Here is a 16,707-nt window from a genome sequence, read left to right as displayed (position 1 = left end):
GTCCTCCGAGCCCCGCCCCGTGCCACAGCCCCGCTCCCCGGCTCCTCCCAACGGGCGGGGATAGCAGAGCCCCCTTCATTGTCGCCCCGCCTACTCAAGTGACGACTTCTATTGGGTGGTGTGCTTGTCAGTCAGGGACGGGCCGCAGCTCCGAGTTGGTGGCTGCCCTTGTCCTGCTGCGCCCCGCCGGTGGGACGCTGAGGGAACGCCCCCGTCAGCGGCGCCGCGCGGGGAGCGGAGCGGGGACGGGCGGCGCTGAGGGGTGGCGGGGAGCGGAGCGGAGCGGGGCTGGGCCGCGCTGCGGGACGGCGGGGAGGGCGGGGCGGTGCTGAGGGGCGGTGGGGAGCGGAGCGGGGCTGGGCGGCGCTGAGGGGTGGCGGCCGGGGAGCGCGGGGTTCCGTTAGAAACGACAGCGGACACTCCGCGGAGCGGGGAGCTGCTGCTGTTCGCTCCAGGGACCCGAGCGCGCCCCGGCGGCGCCGGCGGCTGTGCGGGCGCCCGGCCTGCGGGAGCGCCCGAACGGAGAGCGGCAGCTGGGAGAGGGGAGGGGGGCCCCGCCGCGCCCCGCCTCCTGCCGGCCGCGCTCCTCCGCGCCCGCTCCCCCGGGCAAGAGGGGCTGCGAGAGGGGCTCGGGGGAGCCCGGGCAGCGTCCTGACCCTGCCTTTCCCGTCCCAAGGGGAGGGGGAACGAAGAAAGGCAAGATTTGTTCTTAAAAGGAGGAGTAAAAACGCTATTTTAACGTCTTTTTCCTCCCTCAAACAGCGGTACTGTGTGTTTATCCAGCATTTTGTACTTACGCCTTTAGTAATACAAAGCACTTCATAAATACTAGCCAGAAAATCTTACTTCGGCTGAATTACACCGATGGGCCATGGTGAGCAGGCTTATGATTCAGCAGCAGCCTGTTTTACAGGAGAGAGAAGCAAAGTTTTAAGGACCCTTGCTCAAGCCTGTTCTAGTTTTTTCAGTGGATACACTTGGTATATTAGATCATTATTCACTTTGATCTTTAGCTTTGAGGCTTTACATAGCCTCCTCATTAGACCTTAGGTGTTTCATCAATGAGTCTTTGCTGACAAAAGCCCAAAGGAAGCGAGACAGAGAGCACAAGGGCAAAACAGGAAAGTTACTAAATCACTGAAGCCAGAATCTTAATGCTAAAGTAATGTTTTCCTCTCTCTCTGTCGATTTTCAACTAACGTTTACTGGAAAAGCCGATAGGAAATTAAATGATAAGCAACAGTTAAAAGACCACTGAAAATATTCTTATTTCTGTGAATGGAAAAATCATGCATTTACTTTTTATTTCATGAAAAAAAAAAAAAAGGTTTGCAATGTATCTTTGCAAAGATAGGGATATCCTTGCAAGATAGGGAGAAAAAAAGCTCTGAAAAACAGGCTAGCATGAGAAATCACTCACTCAAAGCTTGGAAGCAGAGGTTAAGGCTCCCTTCTCAGAATTACATGTGCTCTTTCACCCTTAAAACAGAAGGACCATATATTAAGGTATCATTTCTTGTTGCATTTTACAGACTGGAATATTTCATAAAACAATGTCTGACGCGTTACAATATGAAATATACTTGATTTATAATCTCTCTAAAACCATTCCAAATAAATCTTGACCCAGGACTACAGGAACAAATTTACAAAGTAATAATTTAAAAGTTTTCCTGCATGACATCGAGCCTGACGGATAGGACTAAAACATTCAAGCAACTGGAAGAAGTTGGATTACAATGAATGTTTTATTTCAACCTTCCATATACATCTTTTATAAAACACTACTGAAATGCAGCCATCTGTTGTGAAACAGGCAGACACATACAACTTTGACACAGAACAATATGTAGGAGTGTAATCTTTATTGAATGACCTGGAGCAAAATAATCCCTATCTTTGCCAGTAGAGCTGAAAATGTATTTGAAGTCCCTCTACAGCATACAGGACCTCAGACAGAAAGGCAGCTATTTTATTACAAATGGTGTAAAGCACAGTGAACCTTTCTTGGTAAGAGTCATATTTGCCCTGGTAACTGATTAAATAAACATTTGGTGTTTCAAGAAACCACAGTATTTCTTCCCAAATTATACCAATTCCCACTGGCTTACAATGCAGAAAGACTTAATGGATGTCTGAAGACTTGTTTCTCACCAGGTCTGTAATAATATAGGAATTATAAAATTACCCACATTTTACCCTATTGTTCAAACTCAAACCTGCACCTAGCAAGTGCAGTATATATTGTTTTCTCCAATGAAATTCACTAGGATGTAATAAAACGAGGAGGACAGAAAGGATGGGAAATTATGAGCCTCAGGCCACAGAAAGCAGCCTAAGATGTGGTTAGCTGGGAAAAGCCTGCTGAGCGTAATTCTTACACTCCAGGAATGGCAGGAAACACCAACTTCTTAAGGATTGATTGCTTTCTTGCTACTGAAATCTATACAAAGCCTGAAAAGCAGCTTGATCAAGGAGCTGCCCAGTCAGTATTAGCTTTAGTATTCACAAATGTTTAGAAGTCTTTAGTCCAAACTCCTAAGATTCACGATTTAAATGTGCTTATCCCTACTCTCCACCAGTAAGCTGAACGGTTTTTGACACGTGCCTGCTCTGCTGCTTATATGCTGGTGGTAGTCTCAGGAAGTTAGTCTGGTGGGTGTACATCAGTCAAGAGCCAGTGTCAGAGTAGTGTCCATTACTTCTCTTAAAGCGCCGGTTGTCTGACTGGACAGTGAGCCTGCCTATTTCTAAGCAAAAATTGTAGATGCCAAAATTAATATTCAGATGTCATAGAAGCATTAGGACATGTTCGTACCTTCACTCTCAGGGGTGAGATTCACTTTCTTACTTCTTGTACCTTTTGATGCAGCTGATGGGGCGTCTGAGGACTATGTGTGAAGAGGCAGAAAGTGAGCTGCATCGTCTCTCTGGTATGTAGGTTCTGAAGAAATTATTGCAGTCACATTTTCTGTATTTGCTGGTAAACATAAGCAATATTTTCATCATTTAAGTCTTTGTTCCTAATATTGTAAGCACACCTAAATATTTGTAATTTTGCCTAAATTACTGTTCACTCATATTTTGATTTTGTGTGACTAGTGTTACTCCATTTATTTAATAATCATATCAAGCTGCCACTGATTATGGTAGACTTTTCATGGCTCTAATGTAGTTCTCACCTCTGATTTACCTCTGGGTTCCTGATTTAAAGTTCAGACCACAACAGACTGTTACGAAACCATTATTTATTTGAGACTTCAGCTCATTAAAATGCACACAGCTGAAGACCTATAGAAGCAGGGTCTATTTTGGGAAATGGTTTGTCACAAATACCACATCTAGTGAATATGTCCTTGATGTGACTCACCACAGTTCTGATTAGCATGTTGCTAAGTAGGTGCTGGCTTCCTTAGTATTCCAATATATCACTTGCCAATTTCTATTAGGCACATGGAAATTACCATTGCACTCCTTTTTCCAATATTCCTGTGGCCATTTCTTTTTTTTTTTGTTATACTTGCATATGGGCTACAGTACGAAAAAATAGACAAGAGTATACTGTCATGTCAAGACATCCATCATGAAGCATTTTCAAAAGCTCTGGATGCTTTCTGCTAAAAATTCATTGCTTTCCTTTTCATACCTTTTGCCCCATAGTTCAATGGTTAGCCTATTTTCATCCGTATTGAAATTTATTTCAATGTCAACTATGTTAAGGTTGTTTCTTTCAAAAACTTGTTATATTGTTTTCATATAGTGACTGAAAATATGGTGGCACAGAACTTACATGCCTGAAAGCCTTTTTTTTACTAACATAGGCTCATAGAATCATTAAGGTTGGGAAGGACCTCTACGATCTTCAAGTCCAACCATGAACCCAATGCCCCCAGGCATCCTAAACCGTGCTCTGAAGTGCCATGTCTACACATTTTTTGAACACCCCCAGGGATGGTGACTCCACCACCTCTCTGGGCAGCCTGTGCCAGTGCCTGACCACTCTTTCAGTGAATAAATTTTTCCTAATATCCAACCTAAACCTCCCCCGGCACAACTTGAGGCCATCTCCTCTTGTCCTATCACAAGCTGCTTGGGAGAAGAGACCAACACCCACCTCACGACAACCTCCTTTCAGGTAGTTGTAAAGAGTGATAAGGTCTCCCTTCAGCCTCCGCTTCTCCAGGCTAAACAACCCGAGCTCCCTCAGCTGCTCCTCAGAAGACTTGTGCTCCAGACCCTTCACCAGCTTCGTTGCCCTTCTCTGGACATTCTCCAGCAAATCAATGTCCTTCCTGTACTGAGGGACCCAAAAATAAATACAGTATTTGACATACAACCTCACCAGTGCTGAGCACAGGGGCACCATCACTGCCCTGCTCCTACTGCCCACACTATTCCTGATACCAGCCAGGATGCTGTTGGCCTTCTTGGCCACCTGGGCACACGGCTGGCTCATGTTCAGCCAGTTGTCAACCAACATCCCCAAGTCCTTTTCCTCTGGGCAGCTCTCCAGCCACTCTTCCCCAAGCCTGCAGCGTTGCATGGGGTTGTCATGAGCCAAGTGCAGGACCCGGCACTTGGCCTTGTTGAATCTCTTATGACTGGCCTTGGCCCATCAATCCAGCCTGTCCAGATCCTTCTGTAGAGCCTTCCTACCCTTAAGCAGATCAACACTCAACACAAGATACTTTCTTCCTGCAAACATGCACCTCTTCATGCCAGTCTTCCATTTTTTTTAATACCTTCTTTTATGGTCTTAAAGATCAGAAATGGGCTGACAGGAACCTCATGAAGTTCAGTAAGGGGAAGTGGAAAGTCCTGCACCTGGGTAAGAATAACCCCAGGCAGCAATACATGCTGCGGGCCACTGAGCAGAAAAGCAGCTTGGATGAAAAGGACCCGGTGGTCTTGGTGGACACCAAGTTGAACATGAGCCAGCGATGTGCCCTTGCTGCAAAGAGGGCTAATGGTGTCCTGGGCTGCAGTAGAAGTGTTGCTCTCAGCTTGCGGGAGGTGATCCTTATCCCCTGCTTCATATTGGTGAGGCCACATCCGGAGAGCTGTATCCAGTTCTGGGCTCCCCAATACAAGACAGACATGGACATACTGCATAGAGTTCAACGAAGGGCCATGATGATGATGAAGGGTCTGGTGATCTCTCCAATGAGGAAAGGCTGCGAGAGCTGGGACTGTTCAGCCTGGAGAAGAGAAGGCTCAGGGGGATCTTGTTGATGTATATAAATACCTGAAGGGAGGGTGCAAAAAGGGTGGAGGCAAGCTCTTTTTGGCGGTGCCCAGGGAGGACCAGAGGCAATGGGTACAAACTGAAACACTGGAGGTTCCCTCTGAACATCAGAAAGCACTTTTTTACTGTGAGGATGACCAGGCGCTGGCACAGGTTGCCCAGGGTGGCTGTGGAGTCTCCCTCAGAGATGTTCAAAAGCCATCTGGATGCAGTCCTGGGCAACTGGCTCTAGGCAGCCCTGCTGGAGAAACGGGGTCGGACCGTATTTTGTGTTGTACAAAAAATTGGCCAAAAATATTTTTTTTTAACAATTATATGCCTCATTCAAGTTGTACATTTGTATTTTTTATATTATGTTATAGAGTCAGTACTGAAATAGCCAAAAGTTTATCAAGCCTTTTCTTGGATCTGAACTGGTTTTTGTAGTTTCTACTGTTCCTGTGTACCCATAAGTGTGATGAAAAAGAATATGTAGAGTATCCACAAGTAACTGCTATTCTGATAACCGTAATTTTACATTAATGAAGGGCTACTCTTAAATTCTCCTCGTTATGTATTGGCCCACAGTGTGTTTTCTTGAATGAGCTAAGATACTACGGTAGAACAAGTAAATGACTTAATCTTTCATGTTACGGAAAACATCATCTGTGAAATCATTCAGACTGTGAGCCCAATACCGTTTTCATCCTTCCCTCCCCAATTGCTCTAGATTTCTGCCAGTCTCAGTCATCATCTTCATTATGGTCTTCAGCTCTCTTAAGAAGAAAATATTTTTATTTGCTTTAAGCACTAACTCTGGAGAGTTAAATCCGTCTCTATTCCTAGACATAACCAAAATGATTAATGCCAGTTTTCCATCAATTGTAATTGAATTTTAGATTGCATCTCCTTGTATCTGTTGCCTGTGACATGAGGATTTTGTCATAATCTTTTGTTGTTGTTGTTTCAGTATAGTATCAATAATGGCTAATTCCAAACAGTCCTTCTAGTATATCATTGCACCTTCCTTAAAAATCTCATATGCAACAGTCATGATAAAAAGCATTTTCTTGAACTGCCATCTTCCAGAGAGCTGAAAAGTGGGTTGCTACACTCTGCCTGGCCTGAACTCCTGGTACCCAGGTTGAACACGTAGTACGTAGAATGTACGAGGCTTGGAGAGCAAAAAAACCTGCATCATCCGTAGCAGTAAATTTTGGCTTCCACCTTATTGTTCTTTTTAGGTCTTAAAAGCTAACACACTGTATTAGAACAGCCTCTCCAGTTTCTAGTGCAGCAATTCAGGCAATTCGTTGCAGCGAGTTCACCACCTTTTTCATTACATTCATATATGCCGTGATCCAAAGGGCTTTTTTCTTTCCTTTAGGCATTATTGCTAATGGCAGTTGTAACAACGCACAGTCCTGGAACTGCATGCACATATACATTGATCATACGATGTGCCTGTAGGCATCATGGTGAACTTTATTTTCTCTGAAGTATTTTGTAGAATTAAAAGAGTCTTTTCTAATTTTGTTTTAAATAAGGTGCAATGATTTTACAGCTCTCTGGCCCAGTATTGGCTTTGCACATGTATTTATTAAAAATCTAGATTTTGACATTTTCCTGTATATACTTGCTAATACTCAATGTCCTTCTAATGATGCAAAAGATATCAACATTATCATGGTGAAAAAAATTTTTTTGTATATTCTTTTTCTCTTGTGTCATATTTAGATTTAAATACTTCCTTACTACCCCTTTCTTGATCCTGTACTGATAATCTGTTCTACTATTGCTAAAATCCTCTGCTAGGAGCTTTTGCAAATTTGTGTGCTCTTTACTTTCCCGTTTCCCTGTGTACTATGCTTATAAAAGTGGATTGCTTTGTGCACTCTGTGACTGTCTTCTCTAGTGCTGGACAGTCAAATGGATTACAAACCTCGATGCATCTGGTCCTCCCACATACCTCTTTTATTGCTCGGAACGTGGGTGATGCCAAATCCACTGCACTCTCATCTTTGTTATACCTGTCTTCTTCCCGGTTGCACCTCTTTTAGCACATTGTGTTGTGTGCTAATGAATGTTCTCTTTTGTTCCTACGACAGCTTTTTCCTGTGCGAAAATGTTTGTTGCTATTTTTTTCTCTTATATTCAATCCCATTCAAAGCCTGTCTTTCACTGACTGTCTTTCTTAACTACCAAGGCCTCATCAGCCATAACTTATCAGTTGTCTTAGTAAGACCTTGATGTGTCTCACAACATTTATCTTTGTATGGTGATGTTTTCTTTAAAAAGAAACAGAACTCAATTCAGAATGATAATCTGTGTTTTCCTGTCTGCTTGTATGAGTTTACTGGATACCTGAGCTTTGAAAATACCCCTGCCTTTTTCCTTGTTACCTAGTGGAACAAATAGCTATTCAGGGTGAAGAACATTATCTGCTCCAACCCTGAAAGAAATCTGCTGCATTAATATCTTCTGTATACCACTATTTTCTGCAATACTTCTTTTCTGATCTAAACCATGGTCCATTTCTTTCATTATTCTGCATGAAAACTGTAGATAGTTCCTTTTTTTCTCATAATATATCAGCAAATATCATTGTTCAGACTGCTCAGATCCTCAAAAAGCTAGGGTAAACTAAAGTTATTATATAATAGAGGCCATTTGGTGATAGTAGTTTATTGCATTTGATTTTAAACAGAGTTAACTCAGAAGAATCATGAAGCTGTCTTATAAAAAGCAGTCCTTCAGCTTCTCTTAAGGGGGACGATGGACAACAGTAAAATGTCCATTTTTCTTTTGGGAAAAAAAAATACTTAAAATGCTGGAAGATGGGGGGGTTTAGTCCAGGTGCTCACCTGCACCAGCTACTTCTACAAGAATGAGCCAGAACACACTTCAAGAAAACTTTGCAGACTATGATGAGACCAAAGTACACACAAAAACAATGACACTTTTAAGTGACCTTCAAGAGTCTGCATATGTGAAGTGAGATTACGAAGCAAAGCAGCAGCTGTAGGAGAGCCCCAAAGAAACTGGGGTGGGGTGGGGGACCATCAACAAAAAGACCATAAAGCACTCTAACCCATTCTTTTCCTGTTTAGGAATGGGAGCATGCTCCTTCTGCACCTTTTACAAGTAACAGAAGAAAGAGGATGAACTCACTGTGAAAGACAGCAAGACTCAGCTCCTGCTCGAAGTATACAGGCAAATCGGTATGTGAAATGTGGATTTTGTAAGTGCTCTCACTCTGCCAGGCAAGTGTCCTACAACGGAAGGATCAAGCAGTGCAAACTGGTCTCAGTATCCTATGTTCTTTTGTGATGCAGAGAGATAAGGGACAGAAGCAGAATCATCAAACAGTTGCCATCAGAGATTTGCTCCACTTTACAGCAATCGCTGTAAAGGCTAGCATGTTTTTATGTCTAGCTCCAAATAATGTCATTTGCACTTTTAACACAAAATGGTTCTGTTTTCTAAAGCCAACCTTTCAAACCACCGATCAATACCAGCTCCACACTGAATGTTGATGTGTTACATATGTATCTCATTGCTTAATTTTGTAATATCACAAAGCAGGTAGCCAATATGTGCAAAACAATTGTTTTGAAAAAAAAATTCAGCTGTGTATATATCAATAATTATTAGTAATAGAAAAAGAGAGTACCTGTGGTGGCAAGGCACAGTTGTGCCCGATGCTACATTTATGAATTTTGTTCCACAAGAAAATCACCATTTAAATCTGTCACATAAGTGTAAATTCATTTCTAATGGACCTTCTAGTCATTGTGTTCTGGTCTTATACTTTGAAATAAAATGTTTCCTTACTTAACTTTCTCTCATTTTTTGCAATAAGCAATCTGAGTTATCTGTAAGTTTAGCATTTCTTGCTTTAGACAGTAAATAGACAAGGTAATTTCCACTTCAGTAACAGTCTGATTTCATTTTCAGGTTATCTTTTATATCAGACATGATCTGAAATTTAAAGTGCCTGCTCTGCAATATGGTACTGCATTAGAATAGTAATCTTGAGTTCTTGGTAATAATTATATATTTTGTAGTGATTATATTAAATATACAGCCATCTATTTATTTATTACTTGAGATAAAGTAGTCTGGGTGGAAGTATCAATTCAAATTGTTTATCAGGATTCATCTTCCCATTAATTGTCTCACTGTAGGAGGAAAAAAATATTTGTATCATGTGTTGTTTAAATGCTGAGTGGACACAGCATCAGGTATCATTACATGGAGATACGGGGAGAGAGAGTTATTACAACAGCTGTCACAACCCCTCATGTAAGTTTTACAGTTATAAGGTGGTATCTCGTCAGTTGTCTTACAGCGGCCGTTACTGCATGCAGTTTTAGGAGTGTTTGAAGAAGGTAGGTAATTTCAAAATTTCACCTTAAGAGATGAAAATCAGTTTTACCTGCCCTGTTAACAACAAAAAAACTCCAGAAGGAGAGGTTATAATTGTGAACAGTGTGTTGGAATTTTTATGGTGTAGCAAGAAAAAAAATCTAAAGTATCAAATCTAGTTACATTTAAAAAAATATCTGGGTACTAATAAAACCCAGGGGAAAGCGCTCTGGGAATACTGCCTGGCAGTTACATATTAGGAGATTGGCTTTTGAGACTTAAAGAGTAATTCTAGAGGCTGTCCCGGATTTGTGAGTCCTAAATGTGTTTTGGAAACAAGACAGAACACACAGAATAGAGCAATATAAGAGTTGAGAGAGCTGTTGCTTTGGGGAGTGGTAAAGGAAATGTGGCTGTGAAAGAGAAAGAGAAGTCACTGGGAAGAAAAAAATAACCTGTTTCTACAAAGTATGCCTAAGAATTCTGTGGGTGAGAATGACCTGATTTCAGATTTTTAATTTAGAACTCAATTGGGAAACAATAGTCCTGGCCATATGTTCACAAATATCACAGCACTTCTGTCCACGTATTAAGTTGTAGCAAAATGAGGGAAAGTAAGAAGCAGGACCACTTCATTATAGAACAGTGTATGAAGTGAAATGTTACGATAAAAATATGCCTTTGCTTTCCTGCTAGAAGAAATTAATGAAATGTAGTTTCCCTCCCTCACCCAATCATTTTCCTTAATAATTTGGGATACCGACTTAATGCAGTTCTGTGACTTAAACAGAGAAACATATTTTTGTCAAAAAACTTACTAAAAACCAAGGGTTTGAATTTTATTGATGCGCTGTCTTATTTTGGCAGTGAACAGCCATGAATGTAAGCTTGGGTAAGAAATGCATAGTAAGGCTTAAAATATATCCGAGCACACATTTCTATAAGAATAATACATCAATGGGCTGAAACCTCAATTCTGGCTCTTATTCACAGGCCTCCAGGCAGACTTTTTTTTTTTTTTTTAATTAGTGGAGAATTAGATCCTACCACTTCCCAAGGAAACCACTTCTGTTTTATTAAGGAAACTGTGAAGTTTTTTTGACTTTTGAAGAGTTTACCTCTCATGGAGTTCAAGCGAAAGTGCAATGCTTGACAAACTGGATATGAATGGGTCTTTTAAATTACCTTGAGAAGCTGAGGATATTTTTATAGCATTAGTAGTCGGTAATTGATGCATCCATCCTAAATCTCAATTTTGCTGTGGCAGCAAGTCCTGAAAATTAGCATAACAATCCCAAAGAACAAATGGGTCCCTAGCTGTAAGTTTCTCAGCTACTGATTTTTTCATTCATTACTGTGATTATTTTTTTCCTAGTGTTTTGCCACAGATCTTTTGTTCACATGGTACAATATGCAGTTAAAATTATCTCATTTGGTATTTGTTTTTCAATAAACAGAATATGTTACACAAATGTGCCGTATTCTTGGTTGTATTATAAAACATATACAATGTTCTAAATGACACAAATAATTAGATTTTAATATTCATTATTGTATTCTTTTTTTTTTTTCTTCACAATGGCCTGTATTTTATCTATAAGGATAATAACGTCATCTCTTATGTTCTGTATTGCATTACATTTCCACAGCAGTTAGGAAGCAATCCTAAAAATACCCCATCCTAAGTATAGCCAGATACATTTCTATTTCATTTTTTATATCACATAAATAGAACAGCTATAATTTTATACTAGTAACAGATCTAATCTGAGTAAAAACACTTCAGGTAGGCTGGGACAAATTAAAGCATAAAAGTGGGAATGTGTGAAAGAAACATATGCTTTCATTTCAAGATTTATGGTATTTAGCTATGGCAGTGTTAAAGTCTTGCTGTTTCTTTATATGGAAGAAAATACAAATATTCACATTTCCTTAACACAACGGGCCAGTGGTCAGCTGTAGCTTTAGAAACAATTGCTTTGGCAGATGCTGTTGTCCTCTACAGGCAGGAAAAAATCAGCATGGATTTTTCTTTCTCAATGGCAGTCTTACAGTGAGCTGCATGATACAGAACCAAAGAAAAACAGAGTGGAAGAGACTCCACAAGGTCATCTAATCCAACAGTTTGCCCAAGGAAAGAGTCCGGGGGACACTAATATCTGCTGAACTACCTTGCCAGAAAATTGGATACAATGCCCCCAATAAGGACCTTTTCTTATACCTACAGACATCTCCTTTGATATAAAGCGTTATATGCAAGTGCACCAGGACAGAGCTCACTGTAGCACTTGAGCTTTTGCCCTAAAATTGTAAGACAATGTGTGTAATGTTTATCCCACTTGTTCAGGTTCTGCAGGTTGCTCTTACACATCCTGCATCTTGTTTGTTAATATTCACCCGCCCTCAAGAATGTGAATAATTATGGTATGCTTTTAAAATCTAAGTCTCTTCACAAGTGCTTAGTTAGCCTTTCTTATAATAGACATAAGACAAAAACCTAACTTTAACCCCTACTATGCTATTTCCCAGTATGAATTCTTTTTCAAGTTAATTCAGGGCTCATAGAAGAGGCTGAATTGACACCACCGTGTCTATTTACATGTGGAATGAGTAAATTGCATGTGAAAGCATCCACCTTTTTTTCCACACAGCTCTTCGAGCATGTTTCAGTCCTCAACAGTTATTAAAATAATGCTAGCAATACTATCTCCCAATTAACCCCTTTTTAGCTGAAAAGGTTAATGATTAGTCGACTTCTTTATTTAAAACCTACTGCAATAAAATTGCTACAGACTAATGGTCTTCTGTGTCTCACTAAATGTAAAGGCCAGAGGAAGACACTTGTGAAAGGTTAACATGAAAGTTATGGACTTTTGAAGAATAAATTCTGAATAAAATCTTTATAATTAATATGTTAATGCTTCAGTCATTTTTGTTAGATTGCTTTGCCCTGCACTATAGGATGGGTGAGGCTCAGAAAACAATATTCAGTCTAAAAATTGTTCCAAACGAAAGGGCTCGCAAAATAGACATGGATAGTGTTATTACTACAGTAGTGGTAAGACAAAAGATCTTCATTCGCTAAAAAAAAAGAAAGGAAGTCAAAGGTGTGTTTGTCTAATTTTTCTATTGTAAACTTACAAAAGAATTTGATATTAGATGAGAAAAACACTGTAATTTGAGAAACAAGTAAATTGTTTTCTTCTTAAAAAATTAAATCAAAGTCTATTGACTATTTGTGGCCCTAATTTTACAGGATGGTTCATCCATGTCAAGGAGCTAAAAAGATCCAGATTATGGCATTTCATTGCTGTGACTGTCCTGAGCTTGAAAGGACTAATATTTGTGTCCTTCAGAAGAAGAAAAATATTCAACTATATAAGTTATTGTTAATAAAAATAAGAAAATTTATTCCGCATATTCATTTCAAAGACATAAAAATATATTGAATATGTCATTTCGAAAGCATATGAGACACAGGAAGAAAAAAGACTAGATTCTAAGCTAATTTAATGTTTATATAATCTTTATTGCAACTAGTTTTTCCTTACGTACACCAAGCTCTCAACTTTTGTTTTCTTTCAGGGTTTTTTGTTTTGTTTTTGCTTTTTTGGTTTTTTTTTAATGAAAGAAACCCATACGCCATTTTATACTAATTACTTTCATCCAGATCTGCTGATACAGCAGGAGTCTTTACTGGAGTAATTTCTAACCTGATTTTTAAAAAGCCTCCAACCTCCACCTTAAAAACCACAAAACCCTAAAGGCTCACACACAGCTAGTGATATTTGTAACATGTTTCTTAATCCACATGGAGAGAGAAGCAGCCCTGGAATTTTTAATCCATTTCTGATCCTCCAGAGCTTTAGAACCAACTCACCAAAAAGGTGATTGGCTCTAATATTAGAAAACTTGAAACAAACAAAAGTTAACAAGGATTAAAAAAAGTGAAAAAGCATATTATCTCATATTACCAAGTCCTTTGTGGTTTTTAAGGTTTTTTAAGGCCTCCAAAATTGAAGCTCTCGGTATAGTCCTAGTTGTTTCCTGTGCTACATGTAATTTATCACTTCTTGTGGTGAGGAAATTCTTAGAAAATTTTGTTCCCCCTTCAAATTTTGTTATAAGGAAATTCATTATAACACACAACAGCATTCAGATGTGACAGTATAGTAAATTGAGAAAAGATAAACTCCCTATAAAAAATTAACCTCTTGTCTTTGTTTACAAATACCTGCAAACCCTGAGTTGGGAACAGCTCTACAGTACCAGATGTGTGGCTGATTCAACTGGGTCTTATCACCCGGTCCCTGACAGAGGTTCAAGAAGGAGGTTTCCTGCTATATGGGCCTTGAGAGCTATTGAAAGATAACTGCTTTGCAACACAGTCTGGGAAATGTAGTTCTACTGCAAGCGATTCTTTTGGTAACTAAACCTTATTAACACACTGGGAAAAGGGGGTGAAGAGCTGGTAGTGTTTGACAAAGCTGTATCTTATAGTTAAAGACAACGTGGCCCTGGCAGGGGAACATTAGGGTGTAACAGGGGTCCGTAACCTTCTGTGTGCTACCTTTGGTCTAGGTTATCTGGTGGTTTTAGAGCCTGTGTTTTGATTTCTTTCAGTAAAGAAACCAGATGCTTTTTATGAGAATAACGTAGGACAGTTTGGTTTGGGTTTCATTATTTGCTTCGTAATAGGGTCTGTGAGCAACAGGCAATAAATCATCTGTTGAAATCTGTTACGACAAGTTTTTTTGTAGTTGTCAAAATCCTGATTTTTCTTAAATTATTTTGATATTCATACAAAGGCTTGATACAGTTTTTGCTTAGTGTTTCTCTTTTTTTCCTGCAGGAATTGAAGTTCTTCTCCAAGCTTTTCATGTCCTGACAATAATTAACGACATTACGGTGCTTTGGTAACCTCTTTAAAATATAGAAAACAAACCAGCATGACAGCAGGTGAAAACAACTACCGGTATAACAGGTAATAGTTATGACCCCATTGTGCCAAAGGTTGTGCAGGTGTCTAACTTCAAACATAAATGAAGACCTCTTATGATGGGCTCTAACGAGCACATTTATAACAGGGACAGGGAGCCACAGAAACCTCAGCCAAAAATAAGCTTTCTGCATCTTCTTACTTTTTCAAGATTGTGTAAGCCTGTGGAGTCCTATAATCTGCTTCAGTGAGCAAAGGTATCCTCCAAGAACAGCTTCTCTGCCTAGCTGTTTTTGATGGCAATACTTTAGTGAAGTAGGACTCCTCCACTACCAGCAACTTAGAGTAAAATTGCGTCACGCCACCACTAAAGAGATGGACAAAGAACTGCAGTGATTTTTTGTAATGGTTGTTTTTTTAGGTGACTGGAAGAAGCCAAAGCCCACCATGTGCTTTCCCTGCACTGCTGTGGGAAGAACTTGGGGAGACAATCCAGGGTCCCTCAGATTCATTAAGGAATTTCTAGGGCCTCAGCAGTTACCAGTGGAAAAGCCTGAGCATGGGAGAAGTCCAATTTTTGTGTCCTCGCTGCAATTCAGGCACCACAGTCTGTTCTGCAAGGGAGATGCTACACAGCCTCCTCAGTCCAGAGTCAAAAGGTTCATGAGGGAAGATGCCAAATCTGAATGAATGGAAAAACCTTATGCTAAAAACATCGCGATGCCCTCATTGTACAAAATAACCTACTGGGTTTAACACTTACTCAGAAACGGTTTTACACTGGGGCCTAATGCCTTGACTTAAGAGCATGGAGTCCTGGAGTCTTGACTTACCCTCAAGGTTATTTCTTTTTTAAATCCATTGACTGCAGAATGCAAAACATGGTAGCCTGTAGGTACATTCAGAGCATTCCCCTGTGTTGAAAAGGAGGAAGGATTCATAGGGCAAGGGGACAAAGGATGTGGAAGAGTGAACTGCTAACTGACTAGAGCAGCTTCTTGGGAGGGGAGAATCTTCCCAAAGCATACAAGCTAGTTCTCAACAGTTTCTGGGTAAATATTGCAACTACTGGGCTGCTATCATGATAGATCCTGCTGCAGCTGGGTTTCTATAAAGAAGCTACAAGTGCATTTTGGCACATTTGTCCTGCAGGAATTTAAACTTTCCTATACCATTTGCTCTGCCCAAACTAATAATGTGTTGGTTTTTGGTTTTTGTTTTTTTGTTTTTATTTTGGGGGGAGAGTTAAAATGTTGGGGCTGAGATAAGCATCTGTATTGATAAAAACCACATAAATAAACAGGAAAAGCATTTACAGACAAGTCCGCAGAGCCCTGGTTATTACAACAGAAATTCCACAGCACGCAAACTGACAATAAACAATCTGTGTGCATAATTCATTTTATTTGAGGGAAGATGTAAGGAAAAAGCAATGTGCTGAAAAGTACTTTTGTTTTTGTTAAACTAAGGGAACCCCTTGGGATGCCTTCCCCCATTTATCAATTCCCTTTGAGAAGTAAGCAAAGCTTTATAAGCCTCTGTGTACATGCGCATTTCTAGTGTCTCTAGAACAACAGAATATCATCACATTAGGGTTTAGAAACAGCTGCATTTCCTCATTGTTCTTGTGTTGCTTTTCCCCACTTAAAAATGCTCATCTGTGTGATTTATAGGACATAACTAGGTACACAGTCTAGTTATGCATTCTAATTTTCACCATTTTGTTTTGAAATTTTTGATTAAAAAAGCATATAAATCCAATAACGCCCCAAAGAGTAAATTTTAAAAGAAATGTTCCCCGAGCCTATCTTTTAGCTCTACAGCTACTGCATTATCAACATGGAAGAAATGGACAATAACTTCCAGACAGTAAAGGTAAGTAAGTGCATATTTTCTCATTTTTATATGGAAAAAATTTTATTTCTGTACCTCGGTAAAAGCATGCACATGTTTAGTTAGCTTTAAGGTAATTTTCAGAAATTCTGCCTGTCGTGGTGTAACCCCAGCTGGCAACTCAGCCCCACACAGCTACTCACTCGCTCCCCCCGGTGGGTTGGGGAGAGAATTGGAAAAGTGGAAACAAGAAAACTCATGGGTTGAGATAAAGGCAGTTTAGTAGGTAAAGCAAAAGCTGTGCACGCAAGCAAAGCAAAACAAGGAATTCATTCACCACTTC

At 40.0% G+C, this 16,707-nt stretch overlaps 1 long non-coding RNA gene across 2 annotated transcripts; it reads left to right on the top strand.

Annotated features, from left to right (window-relative positions):
* Positions 1 to 63: 63 nt before the first annotated feature.
* LOC142053782 (uncharacterized) lies at positions 64 to 15,853 on the top strand. 2 transcript variants are annotated; one of them, XR_012659319.1, is made up of 5 exons: positions 64 to 154; positions 2,873 to 2,933; positions 6,612 to 6,702; positions 8,335 to 14,017; positions 14,445 to 15,853. It is a non-coding gene; the product is annotated as an uncharacterized LOC142053782 (long non-coding RNA). The 2 variants fall into 2 exon arrangements; XR_012659320.1 differs by having other exon boundaries at positions 83 to 154; positions 8,335 to 9,529.
* Positions 15,854 to 16,707: the final 854 nt, after the last annotated feature.

Source organism: Phalacrocorax aristotelis, chromosome 2 (assembly GCF_949628215.1).
Source record: "Phalacrocorax aristotelis chromosome 2, bGulAri2.1, whole genome shotgun sequence".
Taxonomy (NCBI): Eukaryota; Metazoa; Chordata; class Aves; order Suliformes; family Phalacrocoracidae; genus Phalacrocorax; species Phalacrocorax aristotelis.
Note: the sequence above shows the minus strand (reverse complement) of the source record. Positions and strands in the feature narration are given on the sequence as shown.